Here is a 20,705-nt window from a genome sequence, read left to right on the forward strand (position 1 = left end):
ATACACCATGTTATGTAATGTGGTAACGTATTAACACCCTCTTACTGTGACATAATAAATGATAGGTAGTGTCCGGGAGACAGCGTCTGTCTTGTCACAGACTAGAACGGTGAGTTGAAAACACTGGTAGCAGCTGCTAGTGATAAAATCGAAGGCTGGGTCCTCTATCCTCGCCATGATGACTTTATCACGTGATGTTCCTCATCCAAGTCTCTCCCCATGAAAACTTTATTACATGTTTCTCATCCAAGTCTCTCTCCCCACGAAGACTTTATGACATGATGTTCCTCAGTCTTCGATGTTTCTCATTCAAGTCCCCCCCCCCCTCCATTAAGACTATTACATGATGTTCCTCATCCAGTGAATACCCCTGAAGACTACATATGATGTTCCTCAACCAATGAGACACAAGTCTCCCTCCATGAAGACTACATGACGTGATGTTCCTCAACCAATGAGACGCAAGTCTCCACCTAAACAAATCCTGACGTCACAAATTGCACCTTCTAGTTTGAAATTGAACAAACCTGACAGTCACCCATTTTCTCAGTCTCAGAATACATAATTATCTCCCGTGTCCTTGATTCAAAGAGTAAAACAGTGGATGAGTGAGCGTTTGAGGAAGATTTTTCAGGATAGTAAGAGGATATAGTGAGTGTCTGGAGGGTTGGTGTGCCTGGGTGGTGTACAATAAGTCATGACAATGTTCATATGTTGGTAGTTGTCTCCAGGACGTCGTCAGGGGTGTACGCACGTCTCCCGGCGCCTCCCTTCCTCCTATATTCTTCTCTCCTTCCTACCACTGCCAGAATTTCGCGACTGTGTGAGAGAACTGAGTGAGTAGGCGACCCCGCCTCTATGGTTTGATATATGGTGTGGCAGGAGAGGGAAGGATTAAGCTATGAGATTGCCAGGCACTTGCAGGAGCCTATTTCATTGAAAATGGAAGCTGACAGCCTCAGATAAGGTGCAACTATCCTCCTTACCATCAACCTGACGCAACTAATATTTATTTTACTTCATTATGTATGTAACGTTTATTTTAAAGCTCAAGTTTTCACCCAAAAGAGTGGCAAAATTATATTTTGTGATTATACTAAAATAATGTACCGTATGTAGATAGGCCTGTCCAAAAATTGTGGAGTCAAAATAGGTTAAATATCTCTTGCAAATGTGGTTGCTTACTTTAAAAGTTACTCTATTACAATAGACATAAAATAGGTTTTGGTATATGCTGACCTCTAACAGCCAAAGAGTTATGCTGAGGATCCTAGATTTAAAAAACCTTAGGTTCTATATTAATGTAGGAATTTGTTATTCTCTATCACTAAAAGGATTTATATATTGTGTATTGTATATGCATTCATTTATTGATCTATATACTTAACATAAGTTATTTTTATTTAGATTTGAATAATACATTTCATTATAGCTTTTACATAGTTTCTTAAGCCTGGTTTAAACAAATAGTTATAAATTTAGTAAACTATAACTCCTCTGAAGAAAACAACACTGAATTGATATACATGGAGGTTAATAACCTATGATAATCCAAGAGTCACTGTACTCTTTGGCATGAAAGTAAACTGAAAATTCAAAATTAAAAAAAAAAAAATACTTTTATAAATGTTTTCAGATACTTTTAATGTCCAGTGTAATGGGAAAAATATCACTTCAGTATCTTAAGTGAAATATCTAGGAATCCCCTTGGACCCAAAACCGTCCTTGGCCCACTTCTCTTTCTCATTTACATAAACGACCTACCAAATGCATCTCAACTACTTAAACCCATACTATTTGCAGATGATACTACATACGTCTTCTCTCACCCAAGCCCAGTCATACTAGCCAATACTGTAAATACATACTGAATTACAGAAAATATCTACCTGGATGATGATTAACAAGCTTACTCTCAATATTGACAAAACCTATTTCATTCAGTTTGGGAACAGAGCTACAAACGTTCTCCTTAACATAATGATAAATGGAACACCTATCACAAAACTCAGAGGGAAAATTCTTAGGAATCCACCTTGATAATAGCCTCAAATTTCAGCCACATGTAGTATAAATTACCAGTTTAGTCTCCAAGACCGTAGGCATACTATCAAAGATACGGTACTATGTTCCACAATCAGCTCTCCTTGCCCTGTATCACTCGCTTATTTACCCCTATCTCGCTTATGGAATCTGTGCATGGGGCTCAACAACAATAAATCATCTCAGACCATTAATTACCCAGCAAAAGGCTGCAGTCAGAATGATGATAAATTCCCACTCCAGGCAGCACACTCCACCAATACTCAAAAGTCTGAACTTACTCACTGTACAAAACATCCATACTTATTATTGTGCCTACTACATGCATAGAACACTAAACTCGGATATAAACCCTCTGCTCAAACTTCTCCTTACCAACCTTAACAGAACACACAACCACAACACAAGACACAGATCACTCTTTGACGTTTCCCGTGTCCCTCGTACACTATGTAAAAACTCAGTGCACATAAAAGGCCCAAAAATTTGGAATTCATTTCCACTGATTACCAAAGAAACACTGTATATCAATTCAAGACTCTTCTTAAAAACCACCTACTCACCCAAAACTAAATACACAGTACTTAACTTTACCTACATAGTTAACAAATCACTTTCTACTGCCTCAAAATATCATTACTCACTGTGTTACACCCCTAGCCTTTGGACCCCATAAATAAATGCTCAAAGATCAATAAATTCTCATATCTAATCTAATGCAAATGTTGAATAACTTATATTTCATAAATGTATAACCCAGTTGTATAATTAGACAAACCTTATCAAACTATGTTTGTATAGCATTACCTAATAGAATAATCCATTATCTTGAATGCACTGTAACTCATCTAATGACCATATGACTTGTTACTGCACTACAGATCATTAATTTGATTTGATTTGATTAGATCTGATTAATAAATTGTACAACTACATATAGTAAATTGATCATTTTGTTATATTATTCACTGTAATGTTACAAAATTGTAAAACTATAATGCTTCAAAATTGAAATGTTCAAATTTCATTGTTTAAAATACTCAATTGTACTTGATATTGTAAATTTTACTGTAACTGTTACCATTAAATCTATTATAGCTAAGATAATCTGAAGTTAATTTTAAGCCTGCCCATAATGCTCTGCATACAAGGGGCTTTTGATATGTACTGTACACCCAACTACTATAATACCTTGTACAACTATGTACCATGTCCTAATAAATTATTATTATTATTATTATTATTATTATTATTATTATTATTATTATTATTATTATTATTATTATTATTACAGTGGTCCCTCATTTATTGTCGTTAATCCGTTCCTGGAAGTGCGACGATTATCGAAATAGACGATTTTCCCCATAAGAAATAATTAAATACAATTAATCCATTCCTGACACCCAGAATTATTAAAACAAAATTTTTTTTTTGCATGAAATATAGATGTAGTACATAAACAATACAATGGGACATGATGAATGAAACATTAACAGCATAACACCTTTATTGGCGATTCTTCTTAGTGTATGGAAGACTGGAGGAGGAGAGAGATTGCATTAGTTACTGTTTGGAAGGGGAATCCCCTTCCATCAACACCTCGGGTACCAAGTCCTTTTCTGGGGTTACATCTCCTCTGTTTCTTAATGCTACTAGGAGCAGCTTGAGTCACTGGAGTCCTGTCTTGCAAAAAAAGTGTCCAGAGAGCTCTGTTTCTGGCGTCTCTTTAAACTTCCCTAAAAGGGGCCAAGAGTCTGTCACTGTACAAGTTGCCGATATGGCTTGCAACATCCTTCTCAGGGTGATGTTTCTCCATAAATCTTTCCATCCTACCCCACATTTCAAAAATCTCCTTAATTTCTGTAGAAGGCACCTCCTTCCATCTCTCTTCCCCCTCCTCTGCAGCAAGATTCTGAGCTGTGATCTCCCCTCAAGGAAGGTTCCTTGATGTTGGTGAGGGGCTCTTGATTTAGGGAATTGGATCTGTGCTCCAGTTTCCCAAATTAAGCCTGAATGTCTTCCACATCCCCCCCCCCCCAGGCGCTGTATAATCCTCTGGGTTTAGCGCTTCCCCCTTGATTATAATAATAATAATGAGCTGTGATCTGTTGCTGCTCCTGCTGAAGCTCTTGCAGCTCCTCAGTGGTTAGCTCTTCGTTGTGGTCCTCCACCAACTCTTCCACATCCTCCAAACTCGCATCCAACCCCATGGAACTCCCCAGTGCCACAATAGAGTTCACAACTGACATGGGTTCATCAGGGTCAGCCACAAACCCTTCAAAATCCCTCTTGTAGACACAATCTAGATGGCCACAATTTTCTCCAAGCAGAGTTCAAAGTCCCGGTACTCACTCCCTCCCAAGCCTTACCTATAAGGCTTATGAAATGGAGGATACTGAAGTGTTCTTTCCAAAACTCTCTTAGGGTCAAGTGAGTGTCTGAGGTCACATTAAAGCACCTTTGAAACATTGCTTTGGTGTCGAGTTTTTTAAAGTTTGAAATGACCTGCTGGTCCATGGGCTGGAGAAGAGGAGTGGTATTTGGGTGGCAAGAAATTTACTGTGATGAACCCAAACTCCTGCAGAATTAGGTCATCCAAGTTTGGAGGATGAGCAGGTGCATTGTCCATTACTAGGAGGCACTTGAGATCCAATTTCTTTTCCAGGAGGTTGGTAGACAGCAACCACCCAGGGAGGTACTACCGTCCTGCCAAGTGAGTGTAAAATGAAAGCCTGTAATTGTTTTACATGATGGTAGGATTGCTGGTGTCTTTTGTCTGTCTCATTAATATGCAAGATTACAGGTACGTCTTGCTACTTCTACTTACACTTAGGTCACACTACACATACATGTACAAGCACATATATACACACCCCTCTGGGTTTTCTTCTATTTTCTTTCTAGTTCTTATTCTTGTTTATTTCCTCTTATCTCCATGGGGAAGTGGAACAGAATTCTTCCTCCGTAAGCCATGCGTGTTGTAAGAGGCAACTAAAATGCCGGGAGCAAGGGGCTAGTAACCTCTTCTCCTGTATATATTACTAAATGTAAAAGGAGAAACTTTCGTTTTTCCTTTTGGGCCACCCCGCCTCGGTGGGATACGGCCGGTGTGTTGAAAGAAAGAAAGAATTCTTCACACTAGGGGCCAAACACTTCATTGAACCACTCGACAAAAATTTCCCTCGTGACTCATGCCTTATTATTAGCTTTCCAAAACACACACAATTTACTCTTCATAACATTGTTTTTCCTGAACACACTGGGATTTACAGAATGGTACACTAGTAACGGCTTCACTTTGAAATCCCCACTAACATTAGCACAGAACATGAGCGTCAGCCTGTCTTTCATAGGCTTGTTTTCCTGGCAGTCCCTTTTCCTCCTGAGTAATGTAGGTCCTCTTTGGCATTTTCTTTCAAAAGAGGCCTGTTTCGTCACAATTGAACACTTGTTCAGGTTTCAGTCCTTCAGCTTCTATGTACTCCTTGAATTCACTTACGAATTTTGTAGCTGCAATTGTCTGAACTGGCAGCCTCACCATGCCTTATCACACTGTGTATGCCACTACGGTTCTTAAATCTCTCAAACCAACCTTTGCTGGCCTTAATTCACAAATATCAGTACTCGTTGCAGGCAATTTCTTTACCAGATCGTCATGCAACTGCCTAGCCTTTTCACAAATAATCGATGTCATAAGACTATCTCCTGCTAATTGTTCTCGTTTATCCACACCAATAATAACTTCTCAACCTCTTTGAGTACTGGTGATCTCATTTTTGTCAGCATATTTACCCCCTTTGCAACAACAGCTTCCTTGATTTCCTTTTTCTTGGCCAGTATGGAAGATATGGTTGTACGGGATTTGTTATACATCCTGGCCAGTTCGGCCACACGTACGCCACTTTCATATTGTTCAATGATGTTTTTCTTAAATTCAATCGTATTTCTCACCTTCTTTACCAAAGGTTTGGCACTAGGAGCTTTCTTTGGAGCCATGGTAGCTTATTTAGCACTTGCAAGCACTAAAATGAATGGAATATTATGAAATATTTCATATGAACAAGTGAGGGGACCGTCACTCACTGGTAAACAATGGCACACTGGCTGGGAAGGGAGAACAATGCGACTCAGAGCCGTGAGTACGCGTCCAGGACGAACGGCGCTTAGCGAGTCAACCGACCATTTGCGAGCCAATGTTTGGACTAAACGCGACGTTTTCCGAAAAGGACGACTATGGAGCCCGACAATTATTGAGGGACCACTGTATTATTATTATTATTATTATTATTATTAGGGAACAGTGTAGTAAAGAAAGTGAATGACAGGTTAAAGTTCTAATATAGACAGGCACACAGTCAACCTAGAGGCTCGCTAGACCCTGTATCTAGCTCTTACATCTGGAGTATGCTTGGAGAGGGTTTTAGGGGTCAATGCCCCCATGGCATTGACCCCTGAAACACTATTGGTCCCCTGACACTTATTGTGTTTTCCCTTAGCATACTTGTGGTGCCCCTGCTTTCCATTGGGGAGATGTTTCATTGCCTGCCAGTCTTTTGCTTTTGTAAGGAATAATTTTTGTGTGCAGATTTGAGACTATTCCCTCTAGGATTTTCCAAGTGTATATTATCATGTACCTTTCTCGTTTGCATTCCAGGGAGTACAAAACTTCAACTGTTCTCAGTAAGTTAGTTACATTATTGTACTTGTATGAGCCATGAAATTTCTCTGTACGTTCTCCAGGTCTGCAATTTTACCTGCCTTGAAAGGGACTGTTAGTGTATAGCAATATTCTAGCTTAGTGGTAACAATTTGAAGAGAATTGTCATGGGCTTGGCATCCCTAGTTTTGAAGGTTCTCATTATCCATCCTTTCATTATTCTAGCAGCTGTGGTAGATACATTGTTGTGATCTTTGAAAGTGAGATCCTGTGACATTATCACTCCTAGGTTCTTCACATTAGTTTTTCACTCTACTGTGTGGTTGGAATTTGTTTTATACTCCAATTCAGTTTTAATTTCCTCTAGTTTTCCACATCAGAGTAATTGAAATTTGTCTTCATTGAACTTCACATTGTTTTCTACAGCCCATTTAAAGATTTAGTTGATGTCTGCTTGGAGACTTGCAGTGTCTTTGATGGATGACACTGTCATGCGAATTCAGGTATCATTGGCAAAGGAAAACACGGTGCGGTGGCTTTCATCTTTGTCTGTGTCAGATATGAGGATGAAGAGCAGGATGGGAGTGAGTACTGTGCCTTGTGGAATAGAGCTTTTCACTGTAGCCACCTCTGACTTTACTCTGCTTACTATTACTCTTTGTGTTTTATTTGTTAGGAAATTATAGATCCATCTACCAACTTTTCCTGTTATTCCTTAATCACGCATTTTGTGTATACGTAATACCTCTGCATTGTGTTTGTCCTCCATAACATCCAAGACTGTCATAGTGGTCCAGTAGCTGGGACAGACAGGAGTGACCTGCTCTAAACCCATGTTGCGCTGGGGTGTGTAATTGATGGGTATCTAAGTGGGTGGTGATCTTCTTTCTTTTTATGATGGAACATTAGTGTTGTTAGTCTTTAATTCTTTGCAATTGCTTTACTGTCACCTTTGTGGAGTGGGGCTATGTCTGTTGTTTTTATGGACTATGGGATGACCCCTGTGTCCATGCTCCCTCTCCATAGAATGCTAAAGATATATGAAAGGGGCTTGCAGTTATTGATGAACTTGGAGTTCCACGAGTCTGGGCTTGGGACAGAGTGAATGGGTGTGTCATTTATTGCTTTTCAAAGTCTTGTGTTGTTATGATGATATCAGAGATTTTTTAAATAACCAAAGTTTGAGTCTTGGCCATAAAAATCATTTAGATTATTGACTCTTTGTCTGGTTATTGGCTCACTAAATGCCGAGTGATACTGGGACTTTAGTATCTCATACATTTCTTTGCTGTCATCTCTGTAAGTTCCAGTTTGTCTGAGCAGGGGTCCAGTACTGGATCCTGTTTTTGCCCTAGATTGTGCCTAAGAAAAGAAGTACAACTTCTCCTCACTTAGCGACGTACCCGTTTACTGACAACTCGAACTTATGATGGGCTCTCTGACCAGTATGCATACCTAAATAATGTATATTAGAACTGATTTCCTCTATTCAGTTTATTACAATATACAATACACTACTGAATAAACATTTAAAAATACAGTGGACCCTCGGTTATCGGCCATAATCTGTTCCAGAAGGTCAGCCTAAAACTGAAATGGCTGAAAACCAAAATAATATTTCTCATAAGAATTAATGTAAATACAGTTAATCCATTCCAGGCACCCAAAAATATTCACAAAAAAAAAAAGTTAAATATGATTTTACATACGCAAAACAATGAGAACTAAATAAAATAAATACGTACATGAATAGTTAAATTACTATTACATACCTTTATTGAAGACTTTCACTTACGGAAGATAGGGAGGCGGAGAGAAGGAGTTGGGGTTATTGTTTGGAAGGGGAATCCCCCTCCATAATGACTTCAGGCAACAAGTCCCTCTTTGGGGTTACTTCCCTTCTTTGTCTTTTAACCCGTAAACGGTCCAAACGTATATATACGTTTTTACCGCTAGTGCCCCAAACGTATATGTTTCTTTTGTCATGCATTCAACATTGCCACGATAAGCCTGAGTTGCCTAGACATGAGAGAATGGGTGTGCGCACTCACTGTGCACCATATTAAAATAATTGGGGATGCCTGGGTACCATATGCTATTTTTTTCCTATTAAAAAAAAAGATTTTTTTTCTCTCAAAAAAGTTGGGGCACTATGGGAGAGAATGTATATATTCGTTTAGACCGTTTACGGGTTAATGCCACTAGGATCAGCTTGAGTCACTGGACCCCTGTTGCACAAAATAACTGTCCAGAGTGCTCTGTTTCTGGCATCTCTTAAGATTTCCCTGAAGTGGGACAAGGTTTTGACACTGAACATGTTGCAGATATGGCTTGTTTCAGCTTGGTCAGGGTGATACTTTTCAACAAAACTTTGCAACTCATTCCACTTTGCACACGTCCTTAATCACTGAAGAAGGCACCTTCTCCCCTCTCTCCTCCTCTGAAGCAATTTTCTCAGCTGCAGTCTGTTGCTGTTCAAGTTGAAGGTCTTGCAGCTTTTCAGTGGTTAGCTCTTCCCTGTGGTCCTCCACCAACTCTTCCACATCCTTGCCACTCACATCCAACCTCAAGGACTTCCCAGTGCCACAATAGATTGCACAAGAGGCATAGGATCCTCAGGGTCATCTCCAAACCCTTCAAAATCCATCTCTTGGACACAATCTGGCCACAGTTTTCTCAAAGCAGAGTTCAAAGTCCTGGAAGTCACTCCCTGCCAAGCCTTAGCTATAAGGCTTATGCAATGGAGGATACTGAAGTGATTCCTCCAGAACTCTCTAAGTCAAACGAGTGTCCAATGTCACTTCAAAGCACCTTTGAAACGCTGCTTTTGTGTAGTTTTTGAAGTTAGAAATGAGAGGAGTGGTGTTGGGAGGCAAGAACTTCACTGTTTTAAAACAGAAATCCCTGAACAATTGGTCTTCTAAGTCTGGAGGATGAGCAGGAGCATTGTCCAGTACCAGGAGGCACTTAAGTGGCAATTTCTTTTCCAGGAGATATTTTTTCACACTGGGGCCAAACACATCATTGATCCACTCTGAAAATGTGCCTTGTGACCAATGCCTTATTATTAGCTTTCCACATCACACAATATATTCTTGACAACATTGTTTTTCTTAACACTCTGGGATTTTCAGAGTGATACACCAGTAAAAGCTTCACTCTGAAGTCCCTACTAACATTAGCACAACAAAAGAGTAAGCCTGTCTTTCATAGGCTTGTGTCCTGGCAGTGCTTTTTCCTCCTGCATAATGTAGGTCCTGCATAATGTAGGCCTGTTTCATCACAACTGAACACTTATTGGGGAGGAATCCTTCAGCCTCTACGTACCCCTTGAATTCCTGCACAGATTTTTCAGCCGCACATTTGTCAGAACTTGCAGTCTTTCCATGCCTTACCACACTGTATATGCCACTATGCTTCTTAAATCTCTCAAACCATCCTTTGCTGGCCCTAAATTCACTAATAGGAGCACTTGTTCCAGGCATTTTCTTTACAAGATCCACATGCGCCTGCCTTCCCTTCTCACAAATCATCGACTCTGCAACACTATCTCCTGCTAAATGTTTGTTGGTGATCCACAAAACCAACACCTTCTCCATGGCTTCCATTATCAGTGACCTTTGTTTGGTTAGCACATTTACTCCTTTTGCCAAATCAGCTTTCTTGATTTGTTCTTTCTTTGCCTGGATAGAAGTGATTGTCGATTTGTTTTTCCCATACATCCTGGCAAGTTCTAGGACCCGTACACCACTCTCATACTTTTCAATAACTTCTTTCTTAAATTCCATCATGTTTCTCACTTTGTTTGCCAAAGGAACTTTACTAGGAACTTTCTTTGGGGCCATGGTTACTTATTTCCCAGTTGCACTTAATCGATAACCAGGAAAATCAATGAATTATCGAGAAATGTCTGGATGAATGACCAGAAGCTTCCTCACTCGCCCAGAGAAAAAGTCAGACTGATGCGTGAGTGGCTGGCGGTGGTGGATTGACGCGTACCATACGGCTGATAAGCAAAATAACGGCCAATAACCTGGAGCCGAAAAAACGACCGATAACAGAGTTGGCCGATAAGCGGAACGGCCGATAACTGAGGGTAAACTGTATACCAGAAATGTTATAAATGGTGGAAAGGTGACATTAAAACAATATCAAAGATGGTTAACACAAACCCACTACCATTATAGTATGCTCCTCATTTAGCGACGAATTCGTTTACCCACAAGGTCTCAGGACTGGAACTCCATCGTTAAGTGAGGAGAGGCTGTATATTGGGTTTCTTTCAGTTTCATTTATGGCCTTTAAGTTAATCCTGAGTTTGTCTCCTGTATGATTCCTGAAGCTTAAGTTCGACATTTGCTATTTCTCTAACCAGTGCCTCCTTTCGTATTTCAAATATAGTAGCCCCTTTCAGCAGTTCTGTGAATCTTCGCCTTCACCTGTATAGGGAGCATCTCTCTAGTTTCTATCTTCTCTTCTCTTTTTTCTTAAAGGGATGTGCCTTGAGCACACCTCAAGTGCCACAGAGTTAATTCTTTCTAGCCAAAGGTTCAGATCCATGTTATTTAAATCAAATCAAATCAAATCAAGTTTATTCTCTATAAGGATTACAATGCTGAGTTTACAGAATTTGGATATTGTGTGGTTTACATGTTTTAACCCTTTGAGGGTCGACAGGCCCCCTCAGAAACTCGTTCTCAGGGTCGGCCAAATTTCAAAAAAAAAAAAAAAATTTCTTCTTATGAAAAAATAGTTTTTTTTTTCTAAACATTATAGGCTAAACAAAAAAATTTTACCGTCAATACTTACCGAAATATGGAGGCGTGAAGTTTGCCAAAATTGAACAACATCTGGTAACATTGCCGACTGCCGTCGCCCTGTATTTTTCTATTTACTTTTTTATGTACTGTTTTCAATTATTTTTAAATTTTTCTTTTTCTGAGTAACTTTTATGGCCTCTGAGGCCAACATGATCAATATTTTGTAAGTTATTTCTTTTTCAATACTACACAATAAGGGCGTAAACACTGTTGTCATTATTTTGTTTATAGAAAATATTTACACAAACAAACGATATGAAATGTTGTTTATTACTATTTTTCTATATTTTATATACACATATACAGTCACAGGGAATGTTTCTAGAAGTTATGCAGCCTGTGGAACTCTTTGAAACATGGTGTCATGCACAGTGGTGTTTTACACTCCTCACACATAAAACGAGTGTCTCTGCGTTGTTGTGAGCGTTTTTTTGTATGTGCACAGATGTAACACCTCTTCTGAGCCTTTTTCTTGGAAGCAGTAGCAGGCAGTTTTACCAGGAAGTGATCACCATGCTTCAGACGAGCAGGTAGTTGTTGATAATTTGGTGGGCAGTCAATTGCAGGTGTTGTTCCTTGGTACTTGAATACTATTTGTCTGATGACAGACAAACAGAATTTGCCGTACTGTGGTTTGTTTCTGGTCCTCATCTTATACATATAAGCATTGAGCATGGAAATGTCCAGAAGATGGAAAAAGAGTTTGATGTACCACTTACAACTCTTGCGAACACAATCAGCAAACCCAATCTGCATGTCACATTTGTCCACTGAACGCATGTTGAAGGTGTATCAATTACAGCTGCAGGTTTTAGAATGGGTTCATTCCTCTCTCTATGCTGCCTGCCAATGTCTGCCATTTCATTAGGGTGAACTGATGACAACAGTGTGACATCTCGTTTGTCATGCACCGAAATGCCATGATGTCATTGGCAGCAAACGCCTGCACCTCACCTCTACAAGTGCCAGCGTCAAACCTGGGCATATGTTTCCAATATGCACACACTGTGCCACACACATCTGTCATGTTCACTCGCAAAAAATCACTGAGTGAGGGGCTTGTGTACCAGTTATCTGTATATAATATATGCCCCTTACCAAGGTATGGTTCTATCATTGTTCTAACCACATCACCTGAGATGCCCAATAACTTCCTGGTATTTTGCAATGTATAACTTCCAGTGTACACAATAATATCCAATACCAGACCACTGTAACAATCACAAAGCACAAACAACTTTATACCTAAGTGTTTCCTCTTGCTTGGTATGTTCTGCTTGAAAGAAAGTCTTCCTTTGAACAGAATCAAAGACTCGTCAATTACAAGCTTCCCGAAGGGATAAAAATGTGTACTGAATTTCTCTTTCAGATACACAAACACATTCCTAATCTTATATAACCTGTCGTTTCTGCCAGGTCTGGTTTTGTCTGAGAAGTGAAGCATGGGTAAAATTAGCACAAATCGATTCACTGGCATTATATCACTGAAACCTGGGGTTGCAATCAGGCGGTTTGTTGACCAGTATGATTTCACTTGGTGCTTATACACATGTGGCATAAGCATTATTGTGGCAAAGAAAAGATACATCTCAGCCACAGTTGCCTCCTTCCACTGGTGTAGACGTGATTTTGGTGAAAGTAATGTGTTTGCCATGGTGTACTCGTAGTATGTGTTGCTTTCCATGACAATACTTTCCATCAGTGGTTCGTCAAAGAATAACTCAAAACATTCCAGTTCAGTGGCATTGTTCCCAAGTGTACAAGATGGCCGTATTCCACTTTGGCTGTCATCAAACTGGTAGGCATTTGGAACAAAATTGACAGCTTCCTGCCAATCCCAGGTGCGGTCTGCTGGTGGGTACTGGACAATGACAGGTGGTTGTGGTTGTGGTTGTGGAGGTTGTGGTTGTGGAGGCTGGTGTGGTGGGTGTGTGGGGGATGGTGGCCTTTGTTGTAGATCAGCTGAGGCAGCGGCGTGGGTGGCAGCGTGGGTGGCAGCATGGCCCACTGCTGGTGCCTCACCGCCAGCACCACTACCACCATGCACATTTTCCATCCCAATTGCAACAGTATCATCATCATTTTCACTGTCTGTTCCTGTTGTACAGCCACGGGATGTACTCCGAGATGCACTCCTTCCCCTTGGAATAGCATATGGCACACTACCAGAGCGCATATATCATCGTATATACTGACGCTTCACTGGGGAATATTGCACTTCACTATCACTACTGTAACTAGTTTGAAGAGCTTGTAGTTTATATTCACTATCACTATCATCACACATGCTCTCATCTGAGTCTGGGATTTGGGAAAATAGAAGTTTGCTCTTGGATTCTGGTACAACTGAACGTGAACAAGATGGCCGAGCACCAGAGGTGGAAGGCTGAGGGTCGTCTGGGTTATCCTCACTATTACCGATATTATGGTCATTAGCTAAGGTCAAAACCTCGCCAAAACCTTGAAACTCATCTTCACTGGCACTTCCATCTGTATTAGAACTGTCACTGGGGAACAAAAGTGTCCCAATTCGCCGAGGAGTGAGGAGCTTCTTACCACGAGGCATGGTGGACATTGTTTGCTAAGATGGCGTTCCCACAATGCACCACTGGGTCCCAGATTTTTTTTCTACCGCGCGCACTGACCACACAGACCCATTCTCTCACATCTAGGCCTACCAGCCTTTTCCCGCGAGATTTGATGGCACTAGAATTTATGCGTACTAGTATGTCAAAGACCCCTGCGCGTAAGCCGTATTAGTATGTCCGAAACCCTCAAAGGGTTAAAATACTAATTACAGAGGGGGCCACTAGAACACCTAGCATGGCTAGGCATTTCGGGCAGACTTAGATTAATTCTTAACTTTAAAATATTACAAATTATGAGGTAAGTTGGTATTATGGCTAAGTGACTAAATACTAGTTTGAGAGTTTGGCAATGTGAATGCTTTTGTTTTCGCACAATACATAGTTTAAGTATTGGAGTATCACAGGCCAACTTATGACTAGTTAGGATTCATTATTTTAAGATTAAGATTGATATTTCTGTGTTTATGCTCAAATGGGTGAGTGAGTGTAAGTGTGAACCACCAGGTGGTATTAATATTAGTTGACGAGGTGTATCAGAGAGATAAGATGTTTTCAATGGTAGTTTTGCAGGTGATGAATGTGTCTGCAGTTCTAGAGTATTCAGGGAGGGTGTTCCAGATTTTAGGGCCTTTGACATACATTGAATTTTTGTAAAGGTTTAGTCGGACATGGGGAATGTCATAGAGGTGTTTGTGTCTGGTGTTATGCCTGTGGGTTCTGTCACAACTATCAAGAAAGCATTTTAGGTCAAGGTTAATATTGGAATTTAAGGTCCTGTAGATGTAGATTGCACAGTAGTGAGTGTGGATGTACTGAACAGGGAGTAAGTTTAGATCTATGAAGAGTGTGGGGGGGGGGTGTTGCCAGGATATCATCCCAGCTTGTTTCATTTAGGACATGGTTGATTTGATCCCACCGTTTGTTTCTGTTATTGAAGTTGAATTTGGTGAAGGCACCCTCATAACTGATTGCCTTATGCTGGTCAGGAGCCCTATGCATACATATCTGTACCTCTGTTATGTTGTAATCAGAGTGTATTGTCTTTGATGCTGTTATATTTTGTATCAGATAGGTGAGGTCTGGTGTATTTTACAGTTTTGTTGGCTCCACTGTTTGCTGGTTTAAGGTGATTTTGTTGCAAAAATTTAATAACTTGTGTGTGTGGATTTTCATCTGAGCTACCTCCTGGGGTTATCCCTGCTAAAACATTATTTGCTATATTCCTCCATTTTAGTTGTCGTAAGTTGAAATTGCCCAACAGCAAGATGTTTGGGGCAGGAATTGGGAGATTTTGCAGACAGTGGTCAATTTTCAAAAGCTGTTCCTGGAATTGTTAGGAAGTTGCATCAGGCTGCTTGTATACAGCCACTATGACAGTTTCAGTTTTTAACCTTTAATGCCAGAGCTACATTGTTTAAGATGTTTAGTAGTTCTGAGCAGATGAGAAACTCTGTGACATACAGGCCAATACCCCCTTGTTGCCTGTTTACTCTGTTGTGTCTGAGTAGGTTATAACCTATGATCCATTATGTGGGTCTCTGAAAGCCGCAAATCTTGCATTTGATTCTGTGAGCCCTTCACTAATGAAAGATTTTGTTTGTTGATGGCTTTAGACCCTGTATATTTGCAAAGATAAATATTGCCATATTGATGGCATGTAAGGGGGCTTTGTTTGTTGGCACTAATATTTGTTGTTCAGTAATGGAGGCCACTAACTGTGCCTCCACTCCAGAAGTGTTCCAAGTTGGTTTAAGATTTCTGACATTTCTTGCCAGCCTTTTTTTTCTTCCTGGCACTAAAAAAAAACCTGTGTCTGGAGTGGTTGTGGCTACCCTAGTTTGTTTCCTATGGTGTGAGTGATGATCTTGTTCCCTTTAGATGGTGTACCTGACAGTGTGTTGTAGAATTGTCTTTCATGGACTGACAAGTAATACATTTCAGGGTAACATAAATTACAAGATGAGTTGCATTCACCTGTTGTCATGTGGGTGCAGCATTTTTTGGGATGAACAAAGCTGCATGTCCCACCTTTATTTTTTTTTTGCAGATAACCAAAGCATAGAATTTGCATAGATTTGGTTTCTGTTTGCTGGGATTTTTTGTGGCTGCATTCCCTACTTGTGCATTTTTTTCTGACTTCCCAGTATCTGCGGCACCTGTACTAATCTCAGTGCCTCCGCTAGTTTTTACTGGTACAGTGGGCCCTCGGGTAACGCCTTTAACCCTTTGACTGTTTTGGTCGTATATATACGTCTTATGTGCCACCGTTTTTGACGTATATATACTCGTAAATTCTAGCGGCTTCAAATCAAGCAGGAGAAAGCTGGTAGGCCCACATGTGAGAGAATAGGTCTGTGTGGTCAGTGTACACCATATAAAAAAATCCTGCAGCACGCAGTGCATAATGAGAAAAAAAAAGACCTTTTTTTTTTTAATTAAAATGCCAACTTTGTGGTCTATTTTCATATAGTATTTATGGTTGTATTCTCGTTTTCTTGGTCACATTTGATAGAATGGAAAACATGTTATAGAAATAGAGGTGATTTTGATTGGTTTTACTATGAAAAGAACCTTGAAATGGAGCTTAACGTAGGGAAAATGTTTGATTTTTGCTGATGTTCAAAAGTAAACAAATGATGTCATTTTCCAATAAATGTCCAAGTAGCCATTTTAATATGCAGTCATGAATGGGTTGACATTATTTATACAATTATTACAATATTGCAGTAGTCTGCATAACGGTAAATCTTCTATTTTTTGTTTGAATAAAAATTCAAAATAGAAAGCAAGAGTAATATCAGAGGGGCCTGGAGATGTGACTGATGAACAAAGAAAATGTTATTTTAGAGCCAGGAATGTCTGCATTGTTCATTCTGGAACCTATTTTTTAATTTTCATGAAATTGGCCAAATTGCAAATTTCTGACCACTTTATTGGGTAGTTGAAATCAGTAAATGGGCAGTTTCTTGTACTCAGTCGATAAGAAAAATGGAGTTCTAAAGAAACAGCTATGAGTTTGGTCGACTGGAACACTGGAATTAGCCGAAAATAGGGCTCAAAGTGGGCGAAATCGCCGATTCGTAAATATCGCCAAGGTCACTAACTTCGCGAGAGCTTAATTCCGTCAGTTTTCCATCAAATTTCGTTCTTTTGGTGTCATTACAATCAGGAAAAGATTCTCTATCATTTCATAAGAAAAAATATTTTTGAAAATTTTGCAACACAAGGAGGCATCGCAAGATTTGGGGTTGCGACAGTCAAGTTAATCTGTTCCAGAGAGTTAGCCTTTAGCTGAATTAATTTTCCCCATAAGAAATAATGGAAATCCAATTAATCTGTTCCAGGCACCCAAAAGTATTAAAGAAAATAATTTTTTTTACATGAAATATACATTTCCCTACACAGAAAACAATGATACATGCACAATAAACAATACTGAAATGTCACTTACTTTTATTGTGGACTTGTTGATGAGTGATGAGACAGGAGGAGGGGAGAGGATGAAGGTGTACTAGTGTTTGGAAGGGGAATCCCCTTCCATAAAGACTTCAGGTAACAAGTCCTTTTCTGGGGTTACCTCCCTTCTTGGTTTTTTAATGCCACTGGGAACAACTTGAGTCACTGGACCCCTGTCACAAAATATTTGTCCGGAGAGCTCTGTTTCTCGTGTCCCTTTAAGATTTCCCTAAAATGGGACATGAGTGCCGTTGTACATGTTGCCAATACGGCTTGCAACAGCTGTGTCAAGATAATATTCTTTCATAAATGCTTGCAACTTTGTCCACATTGTACACATTTCCTTAATCTTTGACGAAGGCAACTTCCTCCATCTCTCTTCCTCCTCCTCTGAAGCACATTCCTGCACCGTGACCCCTCAAGGAAGGTTCCTTGATGTTGGTGAGGGGCTCTTGATTTAGGGAATTGGATCTGTGCTCCAGTTCCCCGAATTAAGCCTGAATGCCTTCCACATCCCCCCCCTAGGCGCTGTATAATCCTCCGGGTTTAGCGCTTCCCCCTTGATTATAATAATAATCCTGCACCGTGATCTGTTGCTGTTGCACCTGAAGCTCTTGCATCTCTGTAGTAGTTAGCTCTTCATTGTTGTCCTCCACCAACTCTTCCACATCCTTGCCACTCACATCCAACCCCCATGGACTTCCCCAATGCCACAATAGATTCCACAACTGGCATAGGCTCCTCAGGGTTAGCCCCAAACCCTTCAAAACCCCTCTTGTACACATTCTGGCCACAATTTTTTTCCAAGCAGAGTTCAAAGTCCTGCAAGTCAATCCCTCCCAAGCCTTACTTATAAGATTTATGCAACTGAGGGTACTGAAGTTATCTTTCCGGAACTCTCTTGGGGTCAGTTCAGTGTCTGAGGTCACTTCAAAGCACTTTTGAAACATTGCTTTGGTGTACAGTTTTTTGAAGTTTGAAATGACCTGCTGGTCCATGGACTGGAGGAGAGGAGTGGTATTAGGAGGCAAAAGCTTCACTTTGATGAAGTTCATCTCCCCCGCAATTTGTTCTTGCAAGTCATGAGGATAAGCAGGAGCATTGTCCATTACCAGGAGGCACTTGAGTAACAATTTATTTTCCAGGAGGTACTTTTTCAGTGGGGCCAAACACATCATAGAACCAGTCAAGAAAAATGTCCCTAGTGACCCATGCCTTACTGTTTATTCTCCACATCACACACAATTTAGTCTTGATGACATTGTTTTTCTTGAACACTGGGAGTTTCAGTGATACACGAGTAAAGGCTTCACTTTGCAATCCCTACTAGCATTACTACAAAACATTACTCTGTCTTTCATAGGCTTGTGTCTTGGGAGTGCCATTTCTTCCTGAGTAATGTAGGTCCTGTTTGGCATTTTCTTCCAAAACAGGCCTGTTTCGTCACAATTAACCCTAGTACAGCTTACGCACTAGGGTTATTGACGTACTAGTACGCCTAAATTCTAGCGCCCTCAAATCTAGTGAGAGAAAGCTGGTAGGCCTACATATGAAAGAATGGGTCTATGTGGTCAGTGTGCGCAGTATAAAAAATATCCTGCAGCACACAGTGCGTAATGAGAAAAAAAAACTTTGACCGTGGTTTTGGATTAAAACAGCGACTTTGCACTGTATTTTTGTATTGTATTTATTGTTGTATTCTAGTTCTCCTGGTCTCATTTTATAGAATGGAAGACATATTACAGAAATTGAGATGATTTTGACTGGTTTTACAATGAAAAGTACCTTGAAATTGAGCTCAAGGCTCAGAAATGTTCGATTTTTACCAAAGTTCAAAAGTAAACAAATCATGCTATGCATCCAATACACGTCAACTGGCGAGTCTAATATTCTTTCACAAGTGTGCTGGTATTATTTATACCATTTCTACACTAATGCAGTAGTCTGGATTTAGGACCTGCCTAGTATGGGCCAGCAGGCCTCCTGCAGTGTTCCTCCTTTCTTATGTTCTTATAACAGTAAATCATCTATTATTTGTGAGAATAAAAATTCAAAGTGGAAAGCAAAAGAATGTAAGAGGCATCGGGACGTGACTAATGAACAGAGGAAATGTTATTTTAGTGCCAGGAATGTCTTTCTTGTTTATTCTGGACCCTGTTTGGAAATTGGCATCTTTTGAAATTTGTGTGAAATTGGCAAAATTGCTAAATTCTGACCACTTTATTGGGTAGTTGAAATCTGTTAATGGGTGGTTTCGTGTACTCATTCGATAGAAAAAATGGAGTTCTAGTGAAATAGTTATGATTTTTGTCGACTAGTACACTGGAATTGGCCGAAAATAGGGCTCAAAGTGGGCAAAATCGCTGATGTGTAAACATCATCGAGACCACTAACTTTGCTAGAGCATAATTCCGTAAGTTTTCCATAAAATTTCATACTTTTGGTGTCATTATGATCGGGAAAAGATTCTCTATCATTTCTTAAGAAAAAATAATTTTTTTTTTTTTTAATTTGGCGACCCTGAGAACAAGTCTCGGAGAGGGCCTGGCGACCCTGAAAGGGTTAAACATTCGTTTGGGTTTTAATTTTTCAGTGTCTATGTACTCCTTAAAGTCCTGCACGTATTTTTCACCTGCTTTTTTGTCAGAAATGGCAGCCTCACCATGCCTTATCACACTGTGTATGCTACTACGATTCTTAAATCTCTCAAACCAGCCTTTGCTGGCCTTAAATTCATCAATATCAGCACTATTTGGAGGCATTTTCCTAATGAGATCCGTATGCAACTGCCTTGCCTTTTCACTTATTATTGACTGAGAAACGTTATCTCTTGATAATTGTTTCTCGTTTATCCTCACCAATAACAGTCTGTCCACATCTTCAAGTATTTGCCATCTCTGTTTTGAAAACATACTTGCACCTTTCGCAACAACAGCTTCCTTGATTGCCTTTTTGTTGGCCAAGATAGTAGTGATGGTTGAATGGGGTTTGTTATATAACCTTTCCAATTCCAAGATAGGCACTCCACTCGCACTTTGTGATTATCTTTCTTTAATTCGATAGTGCACCTCACCGTTTTTACCACAGGGTTGGCACTAGAAGCTTTCTTGGGGCCCATGGTGGCTTATTTAGCAGTTACAA

The 20,705-nt window shown here is 40.0% G+C and overlaps 1 protein-coding gene across 12 annotated transcripts in view; it reads left to right on the forward strand.

Moving 5' to 3' along the window:
* Window positions 1-706: 706 nt before the first annotated feature.
* fbl (pantothenate kinase 3 fbl) overlaps window positions 707-20,705 on the forward strand; it is a 173,612-nt gene continuing 153,613 nt past the window's right edge. For 11 of the 12 annotated variants that reach the window (XM_070087062.1, XM_070087064.1, XM_070087065.1 and 8 more), the window contains exon 1: window positions 707-836. The gene's annotated coding sequence lies outside the window, so the exon portion shown is untranslated. Of the gene's footprint in view, window positions 968-20,705 lie in introns of all 12 variants that reach the window. The other variant, XM_070087061.1, reaches the window with a different exon arrangement.

The sequence above is a fragment of the Cherax quadricarinatus genome, chromosome 20 (genome assembly GCF_038502225.1).
Source record: "Cherax quadricarinatus isolate ZL_2023a chromosome 20, ASM3850222v1, whole genome shotgun sequence".
Taxonomy (NCBI): Eukaryota; Metazoa; Arthropoda; class Malacostraca; order Decapoda; family Parastacidae; genus Cherax; species Cherax quadricarinatus.